Genomic DNA, 15,509 nt, shown 5'->3' on the forward strand with positions numbered 1-15,509 from the left:
CCTCTCTCTACTCCTAAAAAAGCAGAAGCCTTAGAATTAATTATGTTAGTTATGACATAAGTTAATTATGGCAATTAACATGAGGATACATTTGACCGTGAAGCCACTGTAGCCTCCAGTCTCTGACAGAAACTAGCATCTGTTCCAATAACCTGCTGTAAATTACATCTTTAGAAAAAGCAGCAGGTTAGCGTCTTCATCATTAATAGCCTTTTTTTAATCACTAGTGGTATATTCCATATAGATGCGCATAAGTGTAGACATAAATATATACATAGATAAATATGTATATATATACACACATTTGCATATATACACACATGCATATTTATTATCCTGACCAAGGACAAAACGTCCTTTCACTTGTAGAGAATTCAAAAAACTTAGAAGCCTCTAACTTATCAGTTTTAGTTCTACTGCAATCCCTGCGATCAAGAATGACCCATCCTATGAATCAATAGCAGCAATGCTTTGTGCACCCTCTCAGAGAGTCAATGAAAGCTCACTAGCACATGCCAGTGGAGAACCTGGCTCCTTATTTCCACAACAGACAATGAAATCAGGCAAATCCTGTAATGTAACACTCTTCTACATGTTATTTTGCAATATTGATAGCTCCTATCTGAAATGCTGGTTTAAAGCACTCAATAAGATGTTTACTTTCCAATAAAAAATTAGATTCTTGATGAAAACCTGTATTCTAAGCCAGAGTGCCTAAAAATATTTATTCTTTATTCTCTATCTGTTCCCAGAAGAAAGCAGTTTGCATTAGGGATCTACTGCTGGATGCCAAGTAGACGTTTTAACCTGCATGCACTGCCATACATGGAAGACTTATGTTTTGTTAAAACAAAAACTTCTCTACAACACGTGTTTTGTGCTTCACGGGCACGCTGCTTGTTCATTCACTGCACATGTGAGACCTCCATTGGTCCCATACCACATTACTAGGAGCCCACAGGAAGCATCTTCAGCAACTGTTTTCTATATATTGTCATGTTTCACTGGTGGCATAAGATGCCTTCTCTGAGAAGGAAGTCAACTGAAATCACTGGCCAAATTGAATCACAGTGGGTTAAAGCCAGGAATATAGCTAAGAAAATGAAGCCACTGGAACAAAACACACCTGGTTTCATTATAACCTTTGTATTTATACCACTGCACAAAGCAGGTTTAGAGAAGATAGCAACATAACAGCAGAATTCCCTTCTATATGCAATATGTAGTGCTATGCACAACTGGAGGCAGAGTTAAGGTTATACTGACAGCTAGAACTAAGATTTCCCTCACTGTAGAACACTTGAATCTAAGACAGCAATATTACTTTAAAATACTTGGTTTATATTGTGTATGCATTGTGTAATATAGGCATATGTATATAAAAGCACATTAAAGCTTATACGGACACTTTTATGAGAGCATTTTGGGCTCAGTCTTTCGTTGATGAGCCTGATATGGAGATATTTCATGATTACAGCATCTGGAACCTTACCTTTGTTCACAACTTTAATTTACCTATTTACTAGTGAAACAAATTTTGAAACAGTTTGGTAGTCTTTTTCAAGTACCTTCTTAAAAATCTGCTGGGAAGTTTCTTCCTGCAAGTGAATGGTTTATTTGCTCAAGTGGGCAATAAAACAAGTAGCTGTAGGACAAGAGAGTTTAGCCCTGTTGGCCAAAAGATGCTGTTTTAATGACTTTAAAAAAAGACTTTAAAAAAAAAAAAAAGCAACTGCTATAAGATGCCCTTATCCATAAAATAAGGAAGTAGAATAGGTGTGCCTTTTTTCCATTAAAATGTAAACTAACACTACATAATAATTATGTTTGAGGCTTGCAATGAGATAGTTGGGTTTTAAATAAGATTGTAAGATTAAGAATAAATGTTACAATAGTATTAATAGAACAGCAAATGAATAGTTGCAAATCAACTACAGAAACCACTCCCTGCCCTCCAACGAAGACAAAATTAACTACAGCAGGGAGGAGCCTGTGAGAAGCGAGCCTTGATTATCCAAGCACACACTGGCCATCTGATCTTGGATGCTGGCAATAAGTAGGGTAATCATTTGGATAATTATAGTATTGGTTGCCCAGCGCTCCCATATGTTCCATTAAACAAACCTTTGGCATTATAAATAGGCTGTAGGCAGATCTGTCAGAACTGAAATGGAGATACCTGAACTCCTAAAATGGGTGGCAAAGCTTAATGAAAGAGAGTTAATGGCAACATGTGATCCCAAATAGCAGCTAAACCAGGCAGGCCCCTGATGGCTTAGCCTCAGAACAACACAAGGTGATTTCAAGCTAATGCAGGCAATTCAGGAAAGCGGCATCCTTGCAAATTCGGCATCAGACCTAACTTTTTTTTGAAGATCAGAGAGTATAACATTTAAGAAATAAAACAAGGTCCCCTGTTACGAAGCCTTTCCGAGGAAGTGAAGGTTAAAGAACGTTTAGAGTCATGACCTTTGTCTCAGATATTGAGTTAGTTAACTGTCTCAGATACAAAGTGTTTAAGCAAAATTCTCACCGGAATAAGCTGCACATGTTATCTTCACTCAACTGTATTTAGCACTGGTATTTAACCATATTTAACTGAGCAGAGAAGAAATTACTTCAGTGAAAGTATGTGCAGATCTCGCTGGGTTTTTTTCTTTATGGAAGTACTATTTACACATTTTGGTAAACGGACTGGTTCTGTTTTACCACAAACCAGGACACAGACCTAGCGATTTAGTTTAAAGGTCAGCAACCAATTTTTTTCCTAGCTACCATCTTATAGTAGGACAATGGTACGTTTGTGGCCCTTAGGTATCCAGACCATAAAAAGCATATCTGATTTTACAACTTTATACGTACTTTACTTAAACATTTTGTACCTGGATTAAAACATTCATCTGTCCCTTCCCTCCACGTCTGGAAACAGTAAATGAATTCAAATAGTAGAACCTTTATGATTTAGTCAGTCTCTAAATTCTGGATCAGTATTGCCTTGTTTCTATGGACAGCACAGCCTCTTTAGCCCCGAAATAATTTCACTAGGTTTGGGCACACAGAGGTTCTTCTGTGGACCTCCTACCAGCAGAAGTTTATTCTGGAGTATGGTTTTCATGTTAAATTGTTAGAATATTTTTGCAGAGTAGCCTTTTGCTGTACCAATCCACCCTCTTCAAGACACTATTCCTACAATAAATTAAGCTTATCTGCAATTCTGTTAAAAAAAAATAATAATTCCAGAAGTGATTAAATACATTACTGATTTGGTGCCTAGATAGATATTTTGATATCATTGCCAATAAGTGTAATATATGTGTACATGAAGTGTAGATAACCTCAAAGCAGCCTTCAAATGGGCCAGGATTTTTTTTAGAGAAGTGCAGATCTTACCTAAATAAAAAGCATAGTCCATGTGATTTGGCTGAATGGATTGACAATTTTTATAAAATTGAAATACTAACCAACACAAAGTATGTGTTGTATGATGTAGGTAGAAACTATACAAGTAATAACTCAAATAGACCTATTTGAAAGTTCACACATTGAAGACACTTACAGGCATCACTTTCACATGCTTACACAGTTTGTCATGGCAACCTGAAATATTTTGATGTCTTTATCTCATGGTGCTCAAATTGCTTTGTCATCCAATGAGGTACAGCTGCAAATTCAGAGGGGTCTACCACTGTAACAGCCATTATGGACTCCAGCCATATGCTCATATGCCAAATTGGTAGTCAAACACTCCCTACTGGTTAGATATGATGGTTAGTACTTGATCCAAATGATCGTTAATTGTCATGTCACAGCACATCGATCGTGGAAAACTTGGTAGAGCACTCTAACTTTTCATTGTGTTTGGCAAAAAGCACTGTCATTACAATTTGTTACTATCCAAACATGTTATCAGGTGTCATTTTTATTTTCTTCCAAACAGCTGATGATACTGGGCACCAAAGCTAGCAGCATGCCCTGCTGCAAGGACCAGCCAGCAGCTGCTGCCATCCCAGCACCTGTGGCACAGAGGATTTCCACAAGTTAAACCTTCTTGCAAACATTTGTTGTTCTTTAAGATTTCAATAAAGACCTGCTAAAGACCTTAATGTCAAGGTCCCATATCATCACCGCGACAAAGCAAACAAGCAGCTATTTTTATGAATCAATTGAATGCTTGCTTGAAATTTTCTTCCTGTGCCTAACTGGGGGAATATACCGGGTAAGTAGCCAAAGAGTTATTCCTTAAGGCTCCCTTGTTACCTTTCTATTACAGGTAGGTTTATCCTGGTGCACTAGATTTTGTCACTTCTATGTAGTTCTTCTGGGTTTACTGACAAATACCAGAGAATTTAGCATCAAGTTATCATTGTGGAAAGAACAGTTAAAGAGGTCTAATACTGTGATTTCTTGAAAATATAACAGTTCGTGAGCAGCTCTGAAAAGTGACTAGCCATTCTCCAATTTTTTCCTCTCAGTAGACAGAACATGACACAGCTCACAAAGGTTTTAAGTTCAATTTTAAATGAATTATCAGACCAACCATTCTGCATTCTAATACATTTCTTGATGCCTTCCTCGTTCCTACCACTTGGCAATAAGTGATTAAGTATTTTATTATTTCAAAACCAAGTACTCCACACATCAGAAAGTTGCAATCTTGCACCAAGTATAAGAAATAGCCTTTCTTGGAAAGACACAATTCAGATTAGTATTTCAAACTGAGTCTCTAGTGTTTCATTATTAGTATTTCAGATAAGGGTCTCTAAAAAGCATGAAGTCAGAAGGCCAGGAGTCAAGTACTGCTGCTGGCTAGATTCAGAAAACACGCTCTAAATATAGCACTTAGATTTCATTTAGTGCCTCCTGTCATGTCAACAGCCCTTTATGTTGCAAATTACTATTCCATGGAAGATAGACAAATAATTGCTTCTGTTTTTTTATATAGCCCCCGTTATTACTTCACACAAAATCCAACCATATTTTCTTGCAAGATCACACATTCAGTTACTATTTGCTAAATTCCCTCTAAAGAAAATTTAGCCTCACACAAACTTTAAATAAGAATTCACTTGGTTATGTCACAACATTGCTGAATGAATGGCAAGTGCCTTCAGCTCTTTAGGTTTAGGGCTATTTTATCTTGACCATTTGTGCTTCCTTCTCCTATTTTCTCCATGCCTCCCTCTCTTCCCCTTTCTGTTGATATCTTTTCCAGGAAAGCCCTTTCACGCAGAGCCATGGCAGTCCTGTGGGCAAAGAAAATGAGAGTAAAGCCTCCTGACCTGAGTGAGAACAAAGCTGTTCATAGCCTTAAATATGCTGTAGCATCAGTTGTCTTCTGCTGATGATTTTCTTTCCAATCCAAGGCTTAAAAATAAATGGCAGCTTTTCAACAGCTCACAGAATCACAGAATGATATGGGGTTGGAAGGGACCTCTGGAGATCACCTAGTCCAACCCCCCTGCCAAAGCAGGTCCACCCAGAGCAAGTTGCATAGGAGTAACTGGAGTAATAAGATGGTGTTAAGGACCATCTGCGCTTGCTTTATAGCAAGTCAAGGTAACAGTGAAACATCCATGGTCACAGGGAAATGGAGGATGTTCATGAGTGAAGGCACTTTCTCTTGAGTAGCAAAATAAAATCTGATTTGACGGTTATGTCAGCTTTTCAGAGACATGCTACAACTCCCTGAAGATAAAAAGAAGACTTCTAATGGAATGACTGCTCACATTTAAGGCTATTTAAACAAAATCTTAAACAAATAACCTCTACCTCCCACACACACTCCTTACCCAAAAACAACAGGAAAACTCACCCAAAGAGGTAAAATTTAGACCCCACTGACTATTGTAATTCCCATATGACTTCACCTGGTTTGTGCTTTTTTTTTTTTTGAAGACACTGATTAAAACCAGAAGTGGGAAAGAAGCATCAGAGGAAGCCAACAGTGTTTTTCAATACCTCAGCTTAAATAAAAAGGCAGTTTGTTACATTAAACAATATTTTTTTTCCAATATCTTGATACATCTCAATGTCTCAGGGAAGAAGCAAAATGATTGTGTTGTTTGTATAACAGCTACCTGAAAAAAATCTCACAACATAGAAGAAATACCTCCATCAGTAGCAGTGAGCAACCATTTTAGACCACCTGGGATTTCACAGAAATAATTCCAGCAGGCAAGAACTGCAAGTGGGAGTGGGACTCACCTTTTGTGAGTGTTACAATGAGATCTTGAGTCTCGGAGAAATGAAGCAACTAAAACAAATGAGAAAACCCAAACCTCCTCCACTAGAAGTAAAAATTGGCATTTTCTTCACTATCAAGCACTGACACAAGTGCGGAAAAGTCAAAAGCAGCAACTGAGGCTTAATAGGGAGCTTTGGCTTGCTTGAAGACCAGTAGCTGATAGCTTACCAAACACAGCCTGTACACAGCAGATGCTCTTATAGAAGCTTGTGCATTTTAGTATTGACAGCAAACAACCACCTTATGTTCCCCTGCACACGCCAAAGCTCTACCTTTAGGCAGGTTCAAACGCTGTTAAAATACTAGAAGCTTCAAACACTCATTTAGTCTTTCACAGCTATCTACAGAAGTCTAATGCCTATATCTTACCCAGCTTTTTAATCCTTAGAAGTCTAAAGGCAGCTGTAAGGCACTGTCAGGTACTCTGAGGATGACTGGAAGGAAAGCTCTATCTATCACTGCAGCTGCTTTGGGCAGGAGTCTAAAGCAGACGTGCTTCTGGCAACGGTGATGTAAAGAAGTTTTTGGATACTTGCAACCTTACTTGTGCTGGGGAGTCCTGCGTAGACAGGCATCATTCATCTGCACAATCACCACAACTCCGGTATTTCAGCTCGATCACACAGGCAGCATTTGTAATAACAACTCAGCTGTTGCACCTGCATGGCTCAATTACACGAGTACAGTACAGACAGCAGCTTCAGGAGCTCTTCTTTTGCTTCAGAGGGGCTGAGCACCACAGAGCTGGCTGGGGAAGGGGGCACACAGACATATATTACTGAAAAAAAAAAAAATCTCAAATACAAAACCCAGAGTTATGTTCAGGGATACGTCTATAGCACAGATTTCGATTAAGGAGGATAGGTTACCCAGCTGTCCTTCTAGTCACTTAACATAACAAGAGCTTCTCCATAGATTAGAAGTACTTTAACTCTCTTTCCAGAAGCTTGCATTTCATAGTTTGAGGAACTGTTGACAAACAAAGTTAGTCCTTGAACTTCCTTCCTCGTGCTTCCCTTCTCCTCCACCCTAATTTGGGGCTTAAATTACAAGCTGTTTAGACACACCTCTCATTAAAAAAAAAAAAAAAAAAAAAGAATCAGGCTAATTTCAACAGTTACTTCATCTCACCTACTAAATTAGCTTCTTGCTTTGCTCTCCAACACTCTCCAGGACCCCTCGTCCCCTAAGCAGCTTTTAAATAACACACCAAGTCACCGTTTCCCCTGCATTTGGAGTTGGTGAGATTAATTAGAAGGAGGTTAATTAGAATCAGATGCTTAAATTTCCACTTTGGGCCGGTTTCTGTCATCACAGGAACATAAGTAAGCATGAAGTCATGTTTGGAAAGAAAATCTTGTCTCTTCAATACCTCCTCTAGTGTTTTCATCTAGCTATATGTAAACTATGGAAAACAGCTTGAAAGAAAAGGCCGTGGTGGCCTTTGGCCACAAGCCAGCAACATGCCCCTCTGGCAAAGGCAGACGACAGCCTCCTGGACTGCTGGGCATTGCTAACAGGTCAAAGTGGGGCTCCTTCCCCTCTACTCAGCCCTGGTGAGACACATCTGGAGTGCTGGGTCCAGTGCTGGGCTCCCTGACACGAGAATTAATTGGACATACTGGAGCAAATCCAACAAAGGACCACAAAGATTATTAAGGGACTGGAGCACCTCTCACGTGAGGTCCAAGCTGAGAGAGCTTGGACTGTTCAGCCTGGAGAAGAGAAGGCTCAAGGGGATGTCATCAACGTCTATTGGAACAGGCTGCCCAGGAAAGCAGTGGAATCGCCATCCCTGGAGGTATTTAAAAGACAGGTAGACGTGGTGCTGAGGGACATGGTTTAGTGGTGGTTTTGGCAGTGTTAGGTTGATGGTTGGACTCGATGATCTTAAGGGTCCTTTCCAACTTAGACAATTCTGTTATTCTATATGAAAATATGATGGGAAAAGGTAGGTGGAACTAGATCCCTTTCAGTGGTGCCCAGTGATAGAACAAGAGACAAGGGGCACAAACAGAAATACAGGAAAATCTCTTTAAATGTAATATAACATTTTTCTTGTGAGGGTGGTCAAATACCAGCACAGGATGCCCAGAGAGGTTGTGGAGTCTTTATCCTGTCAGATGTTTGAAACCTAACTAGACACGATCCTGACCTACTCTAGCCGACCATGCTTTGAGCAGAACAGTTGGATTAGATGATCTCCAGAGGTCCTGGCCAACCTCATTTGTTCTTTGATAACTACAATGTGTATGGTAATTTTGAAAAAAACTCCTTATGCAAAAATATAATAAATGTGAAATATTCCAAATATAACAAATCTCCATAGCTGCCAGAAAAAAGTGTTTCTGCATAAAGAGAACTGCTCTTTCAAGTATTTTTGTACCTTTTAAGATTGAGAAGTCAAACAAACATGATTTTAAGGGAAATGACAGGAAAATGTCTATTTTTAAGCTTGTAAGAGAATATTAAATTAGCAGTCACATAATGAAACAAAGCTGTTCAGCTAATACTCTTCTCTCCTGAGTCTTGCAAACCAAGTTCACTCTTTCATGAAATTCAACTCTGCAAGGATTATTCAGTGTGAAAATGCATTTGAACTTGCAATTCAAATATTCCCAAATATTCCCCTGAAGGGTTCTCTTAAAGCATTTCCATGGTTGGGTTTCATTACCTCTTCTGTATTGTAACCCAATTCTACTAATTTCAGAGGATGTAAAATAGCAGCCAGTTGCATGTTTAACCAGAGAAGAGGGAAAGACTAAGAAACGAACACATCCAACATTACAAGTAGGTTATTCTGGTTTTCACTTGATAATGTCCATTTAAAAAAAAAAAAAAAAAAAAGGTAGAACCACCTTGGAAAGTTCTGTCTTTTAGGAAATCTGTAAATAATGCAGCCTGTACCACTAACACTGTAAAATAATAGTGCCTGAAAAAATTAGTTTACTTCACAGAATCACAGAATCTTAGTGGTTGGAAGGGACCTTTGAGATCATCGAGTCCAACCACATTAAAAAAAAACCAAACAAAAAAAACCACAACACACAAAAACAAACAAACAAGTAAACAAAAAAAAAATACAACCAAAAAAACCCACACACACACAAAAAAAAACCCACCCACCAACTAAACCCCACACCCACAACCTCACACACAACACCCCACCACAAACCAACAATCCCGGGCACTAGAGCATGCCCTGAAGAGCCATGTCTACACGTTTCTTAAATACCTCCAGGGATGGTGACTCCACCACCTCCCTGGGCAGGCTGTTCCAGTGCCTGACCACTCTTTCAGTAAAGCAATTCTTCCTAATATCTAATCTAAACCTCCCTTGCCGCAGCTTCATACCATTTCCTCTGGTCCTGTCATTATTCCCTTGGGAGAAGAGGCCAACTCCCGCCTCTCTACAGTTTCCTTTCAGGTAGTTGTAGAGGGCAATGAGGTCTCCCCTCAGCCTCCTCTTCTCCAAACTAAACATGCCCAGTTCCCTCAGCCTCTCCTCATAGGACTTGTTCTCCAGACCCCTCATCAGCTTGGTGGCTCTCCTCTGGACATGCTCCAGCACTTCAATGTCTTTCCTGTAGTGAGGGGCCCAAAACTGAACACAGCACTCGAAGTGAGGCCTCACCAGTGCCGAGTACAGAGGCACGATGACTTCCCTGCTCCTGCTGGCCACGCTATTCCTGATACAAGCCAGGATGCCGTTGGCCTTCTTGGCCACCTGGGCACACTGCTGGCTCATGTTAAGCCGGCTGTCCACTAACACTCCCAGGTCCTTTTCTGCCGGGCAGCTTTCCAGCCACTCAGCCCCAAGCCTGTAGCGTTGCTTGGGGTTGTTGTGACCAAAATGCAGGACCCGGCACTTGGCCTTATTAAACCTCATCCCATTGGCCTTGGCCCATTGATCCAACCTGTCCAGATCCCTCTGTAAAGCCTTCCGACCCTCAAGCAGATCAACACTCCCACCTAGCTTGGTGTCATCCGCAAACTTACTGAGGGTGCATTCAATCCCCTTGTCTAGATCATCAATGAAGATATTGAACAAGACTGGCCCCAAAACTGAGCCCTGAGGGACGCCGCTGATGACCGGCCGCCAACCAGATTTTGCTCCATTTTGCTTCAGGAGATAGCTTTTCATATTATCCAGATCTCTAAATAAGTAGTCCAGCCTAGTTAAGTTTTTTCATTGAAGGTCCAGTACCTGAATATTTGAAAGTAGAATCTAAAATAAGGGGAAAAGGATGAAACTACCTATTCATACACTGCAAGCTTTTATGTGTTTATAGTAGAGAATAAATTACTTATTCCTGTCTCTATTGAAGTTACTGGCAAGTTTCCCATTAACTTTAATGAAGGGGGGGGACAGTGGCTGCGAGTCTCTGAGGATGAGAGTTACTCATTACAATAAAGGAACTTGGGTCACTGTGGAAAAAGACCAAAGGGGTTGAATCAAGAACACAGTGTGACACTTTGGTGCTCACTTTTCCGTGAAACCCCAGTGTTGTGCACTATTGCTTTTCTGTGGAAGTCAGTCCTCTTCAAAGCCTGACTTCCAGAATGGTCCAGTGAGGTCACTGGGAAATAATTCAAGATTCAAGTATTTTAATAGGGTGTCTCATGTCTGTCTTCTTTCCCTTCCAAAAGAAATTAGCCATATCCAAATAATTAGTACTTTTATATGAGAAGGGGATATTCCAATGATGGCCTCTAATGAAATTGACGCTGTACAAGAATCCTGTTGCCATGACATTGTACACTACCCTCCCATAACCAGCCCCCAAAAACATCACTGTGCACGATGAAAAAGCAGGCAGAGCCTCAATTCTGTGTAATCCTGGTTTTACAGTTACTGAGGCAGTGCACCTCGTTCTTTCGGAAAGCTGTGAAGCTCGCCTGTGCCCCACTGACATTCCCAACACTTGCTTCTATCCAGGAAGATAAAATGCTTCCTTCTTGTGCCAATAGTCCAACGGTTTCACAGACTCCAGGAGCCTGATACAACACAAGCATCATAAACCTCTATAAATCATTTACAACAGAAGCAGACATACATCTGCGGCAGTTTTTCCTCTGCTTTTCACAGCAATTGCTTACATCGCAATGCCAGTGTCTGTCCAGGCTGCAAATACCAGCTTCTGAAAGTACCCTGGTAAATACTTACAATCACTGTTTAAAGGAGGATATAAACTCAAAGTGCATTAACCAGAAACATTTCTATTTGCCTGCTTGATTTGAGAGAATTACATATAATTTCAAGTACTTACTCTCCCTGAAGATAATTTAAGGTTATTTTAAAATTTAAATTAGTAAAGGATAAACAAAATTCAGACTGTGCTATTTATTTCCTTTTTTCCTTTCATGTAGAGTTTAAATATCGAGGGCCAATCTATAAATTCTACAATTACACGTGGATAGCAGTTTCTTTTGTGTGTTATATATCGCATGAGAAACCCAATTTACTCATGTGCTCTCCCACTGCCTTTCAAAAGTGTTATTCTCTGAAGGTTTTATTTTTGAAAGCTTTTCAGTGGAAGAAAAAAAGGGATGACCAGAAGGAAGAGAGAACCCCACAGGAAATCCATGCTGATGCCCTAGGGACAAGCAGCGGGCTGTACCCGAACAAGGCAGCTGTGACTCAGAGCACTCTCTGCCAGCGCTGTAAAAGAGGACATTTTCTTCATCACCCACCCTGATGAAGAAACACTTCACCTTTTCCTTGGGGCTGCTCCTCTACTGGCATGCCGCGAGCAACTGTGCCAGTAAGATTGAAGGCAGCTGCTGTGCAAAAACCATTTTGGAGTTTAGATAGGAATATTTAGACCTACCATCATTTAGAAAGTATCTTCACTGAGGAAACGCTTAGTAGCAATTCAGATATTACTGCAACAGAAATAAAGAGTTCCATTTGTTTCACTATGGCATTCGGTAATTAGCTTTTAAATCTTTCAAGGCTAAAATTTCCTTATTGTAATGCGATTACTATAGTTCCTACATTACCCTCATTATAATGGAATTTCATTTACAATATAATCTGTAACAGGAATGGCTTCACCACTTAAAGGTCAGCTACTTCCAAATTTTCCTATTCCATATAAAAAAATTAGTCAGAATATAATAATTTGAGTCCTGTTACAATTTCAGTTGTTAAAATATCTCAACGTTCTGTGCAACCTACATAATAAATAATTCATTATTTTCTTTGGGTAGATTTCCTGAGCTTGAGTAAAAGACAGTTAATTTAATAGAAAATATTTTATTTGTGTTTACTGCAGTTTATATTTGGCATGTTTGTAAGCATAGTTCATACCTCATGGATGACAGTGCTAGGCCAGTATTCTTACACGTATATTTATGCAATTAATATTAGTTAACATTAAATAGATGTAGTAATCATATCTGTTAGTGCAAAAACTGAATGTGAAAAAGCTTGTTTCATTTTGTTTACCCAGATACTTTGTTTTGGATATTTTTAGTCCTGAAGGTAGAAAATGCAAGCTAAATTTTAAGACAAGCTTCCAGCGCTCAACAATTAGAGGTCAATTTTTCAAAAAGCTTTTTCCTTATACTGAAGTAACAAAATATTTTTTCTGCTTGCTCAACTACTGGATTGAATACTAAAATGCCATTTGCATCACTGTATCAGGGGTGTATCGCAGCCAGATTTTCAAAGCAAGTGATACAATAGTGCAGGAATAAAATAATGCACATGTACATCAGATGCTGTGATATGAATTGTCCACAAATGGTCCTTTAAGGAGGCACAACCGGAAATATCTCATTTCTCACTCTTTGACAGCAGCCGTTCCTGATCCTTAGAGACCCAGAATGTCTTTAGGAATTCAAAACACTGAAGACATGAACTGAGCAGTTCTAAGCAGATGAGTTACAGGTATTTACAGTCTGCATTTGGTTTCATACACTGTTAATCATTATCGTTAGCATTGTTTGACTTTGATGATGTGGAGGAACTGTAGATTTTAGATAAGTAGGAGAAGGTTAATGCTGAAAAAATTAACGATAAATATTTAGAATGTAGATTCTGAAAGAAATGTTTTTCTAAAATGAAGCAGATTTGAGCCAGCAGTCCCTGGCTCTGCATGACTGTTGAAATACCATAAAGACTAAATAATCATATGTCAATGGACATGCAACAAATGCAGGTGTACCTTATAAGCAAAAAAAAAAAAAGCTGTCTTGGTACTTGCTAGATATTGTCTGAAAATTTCTTATGTTTACTCCATAGCGATCCAACTTGCAGATCCACACACAAAGCATTTTAGAAATGCTACTTGGATTTCACTGAACAGTGTGGATGAACACACTGGACAGGTTAAGGAAGAGCCACCAAAAGCCAGCCCTCGTAGCACAGCACTGAAATGTTACCTATAAACATTTGCTAGGAAAATCAGAATGCCTTTTCTGCCAGATAATCAACTTCATTTCTTTATCACTAAATGGATTCAGGGAAGATTAGGATTTCCGGAGAAAGACTATGGCATTGCTTAAATTTCCTTTCTTAGTCACAGAAGTCCTGTGGCTACAAAGAAGAGAGGGAAGGATACAAGTTGTCTGAAAGTTGGCAGGCATAAGCTCTCCCCTCTTTTAAACTCTGCTCATGAGGAACAGAGAAATCTGCATTTAGGAATAAGTATAAAAATCTAATGGCTCCTTCACCCAGAAAGGATATTGAAAGTCCAGTAACACCCCTGAGACCGTAGAATTCCTACAGTTTGTGAAAGAATTTGGTTTCAGTCAAATTCAGAATACTTGATTTGAGATATTACCTTGTTACTAGACATAACACTTAGTCCTACCAAGTAGTCCATTCAATACAGCAAAGGGTCTTATCATACACAAAGTTCATATATTTGTTTTAAGACTTCATATCATAGTTCCAAAGCTATTTAAAAAAAAAAAACAATAAATTATGCTGTGAATCTGTAGCATGATATGATTATCTGGGTTTTAATTTCTTATTTTTCCTCCCCATCTTTTTTTCATTCCTCCTGTTTTATCTTTGCCAGATGCTTATGACAGACTGAAGCTTGTGCAGGGAACTCTCAGAAGATTCAAAGGCAAAATATTTTATACAAGCTTTCAGAATTCTTTTTTGTTGTTAGATTCCTTGTAATTTATGAAATTTATCTTCATTCTGAACAATTTATCAGCATACTGAAATGTAAAAGAATATATGTTAAATTAAAAAGCAAAATACTCCCTTTACTCACTATCTGCTAAAGTATTAGAAATGTAATTAATTTCAGAGATAGGCAGGAGTATATCATGCTACTTTAATGGCGTAAGGGAGCCTTTAGAAAAATATTTTAAACAACTGTTGACTGACAGATCCAAGAATACTGTCATTGTATTTTGAAAACATAGTATTTGTATGTAGAAAGATAAATGTTTGTTACATATCTGAAGTTAGGGAATATGTTAAGATGCTTCCAATTTAATTTTGCATAATTTTAAACAACTGTTATGAACTAGCAAATATTAACCTTCTAGCATAAGATTGTCATTTATTGAATACCTCAGTAGTTTTTATCTGTTTAAGAATCACTGAACATTCGCCACCTAGATTCTTCCTTTCCCATGTTGGGCAAAGTTTAATGGACTTATCTGTGGCTAACAAGGAGGAAGAATATCCAAGGGACTTGAATGTAGTAACCGAGTAATAAATGAGATATAGGCAATCGTGGAAACTACCCCTCAGTAACCTACCCATTCAACAGTTGAAAATATGTTTAGACACAACATCATGCACCGAATTACTGCTGTGCTGTAGTCTCCAGGAATACTGCAAAATTTTTAATTTACTACTACCATAAAAGGAAGCGATGCATTAGCCTGATCTGATGAGCTAGGTTGTCCTGTAATGACCCAGGTTGTCCTGTGCTGTCCTACTACGATACATCTGTTGAAGCTGATGAAAATCTGTGCCAGATGGAAGAGACACGAATCGCAGCTGCAGTACGTGACAGTTTTTCCTCCTACAGTATAAAGCACTTGATTGTGGGTTGGTTTGTTTGTTGTGGTTTTCTGGTGTTTGTTTGGGGTTTTTTGGGGGTTTTGTTTGTTTTTTTCTTTAAATACTATTATTTGAGGGGCAGGTAAGTGTTTAAGAGGATTTTAGAGTATTTTGAGTCTTTTTAGCAACTTTATTCTGTGAAAGAACAACCAGCATTCAGCTATACCAAACTGCTGGAAGGATGGGATTTTTCATTCAAAGATACTACAGAGTTATATGCTCGATGGT

This window comes from Numenius arquata, chromosome 10, assembly GCF_964106895.1.
Source record: "Numenius arquata chromosome 10, bNumArq3.hap1.1, whole genome shotgun sequence".
Lineage (NCBI taxonomy): Eukaryota > Metazoa > Chordata > Aves > Charadriiformes > Scolopacidae > Numenius > Numenius arquata.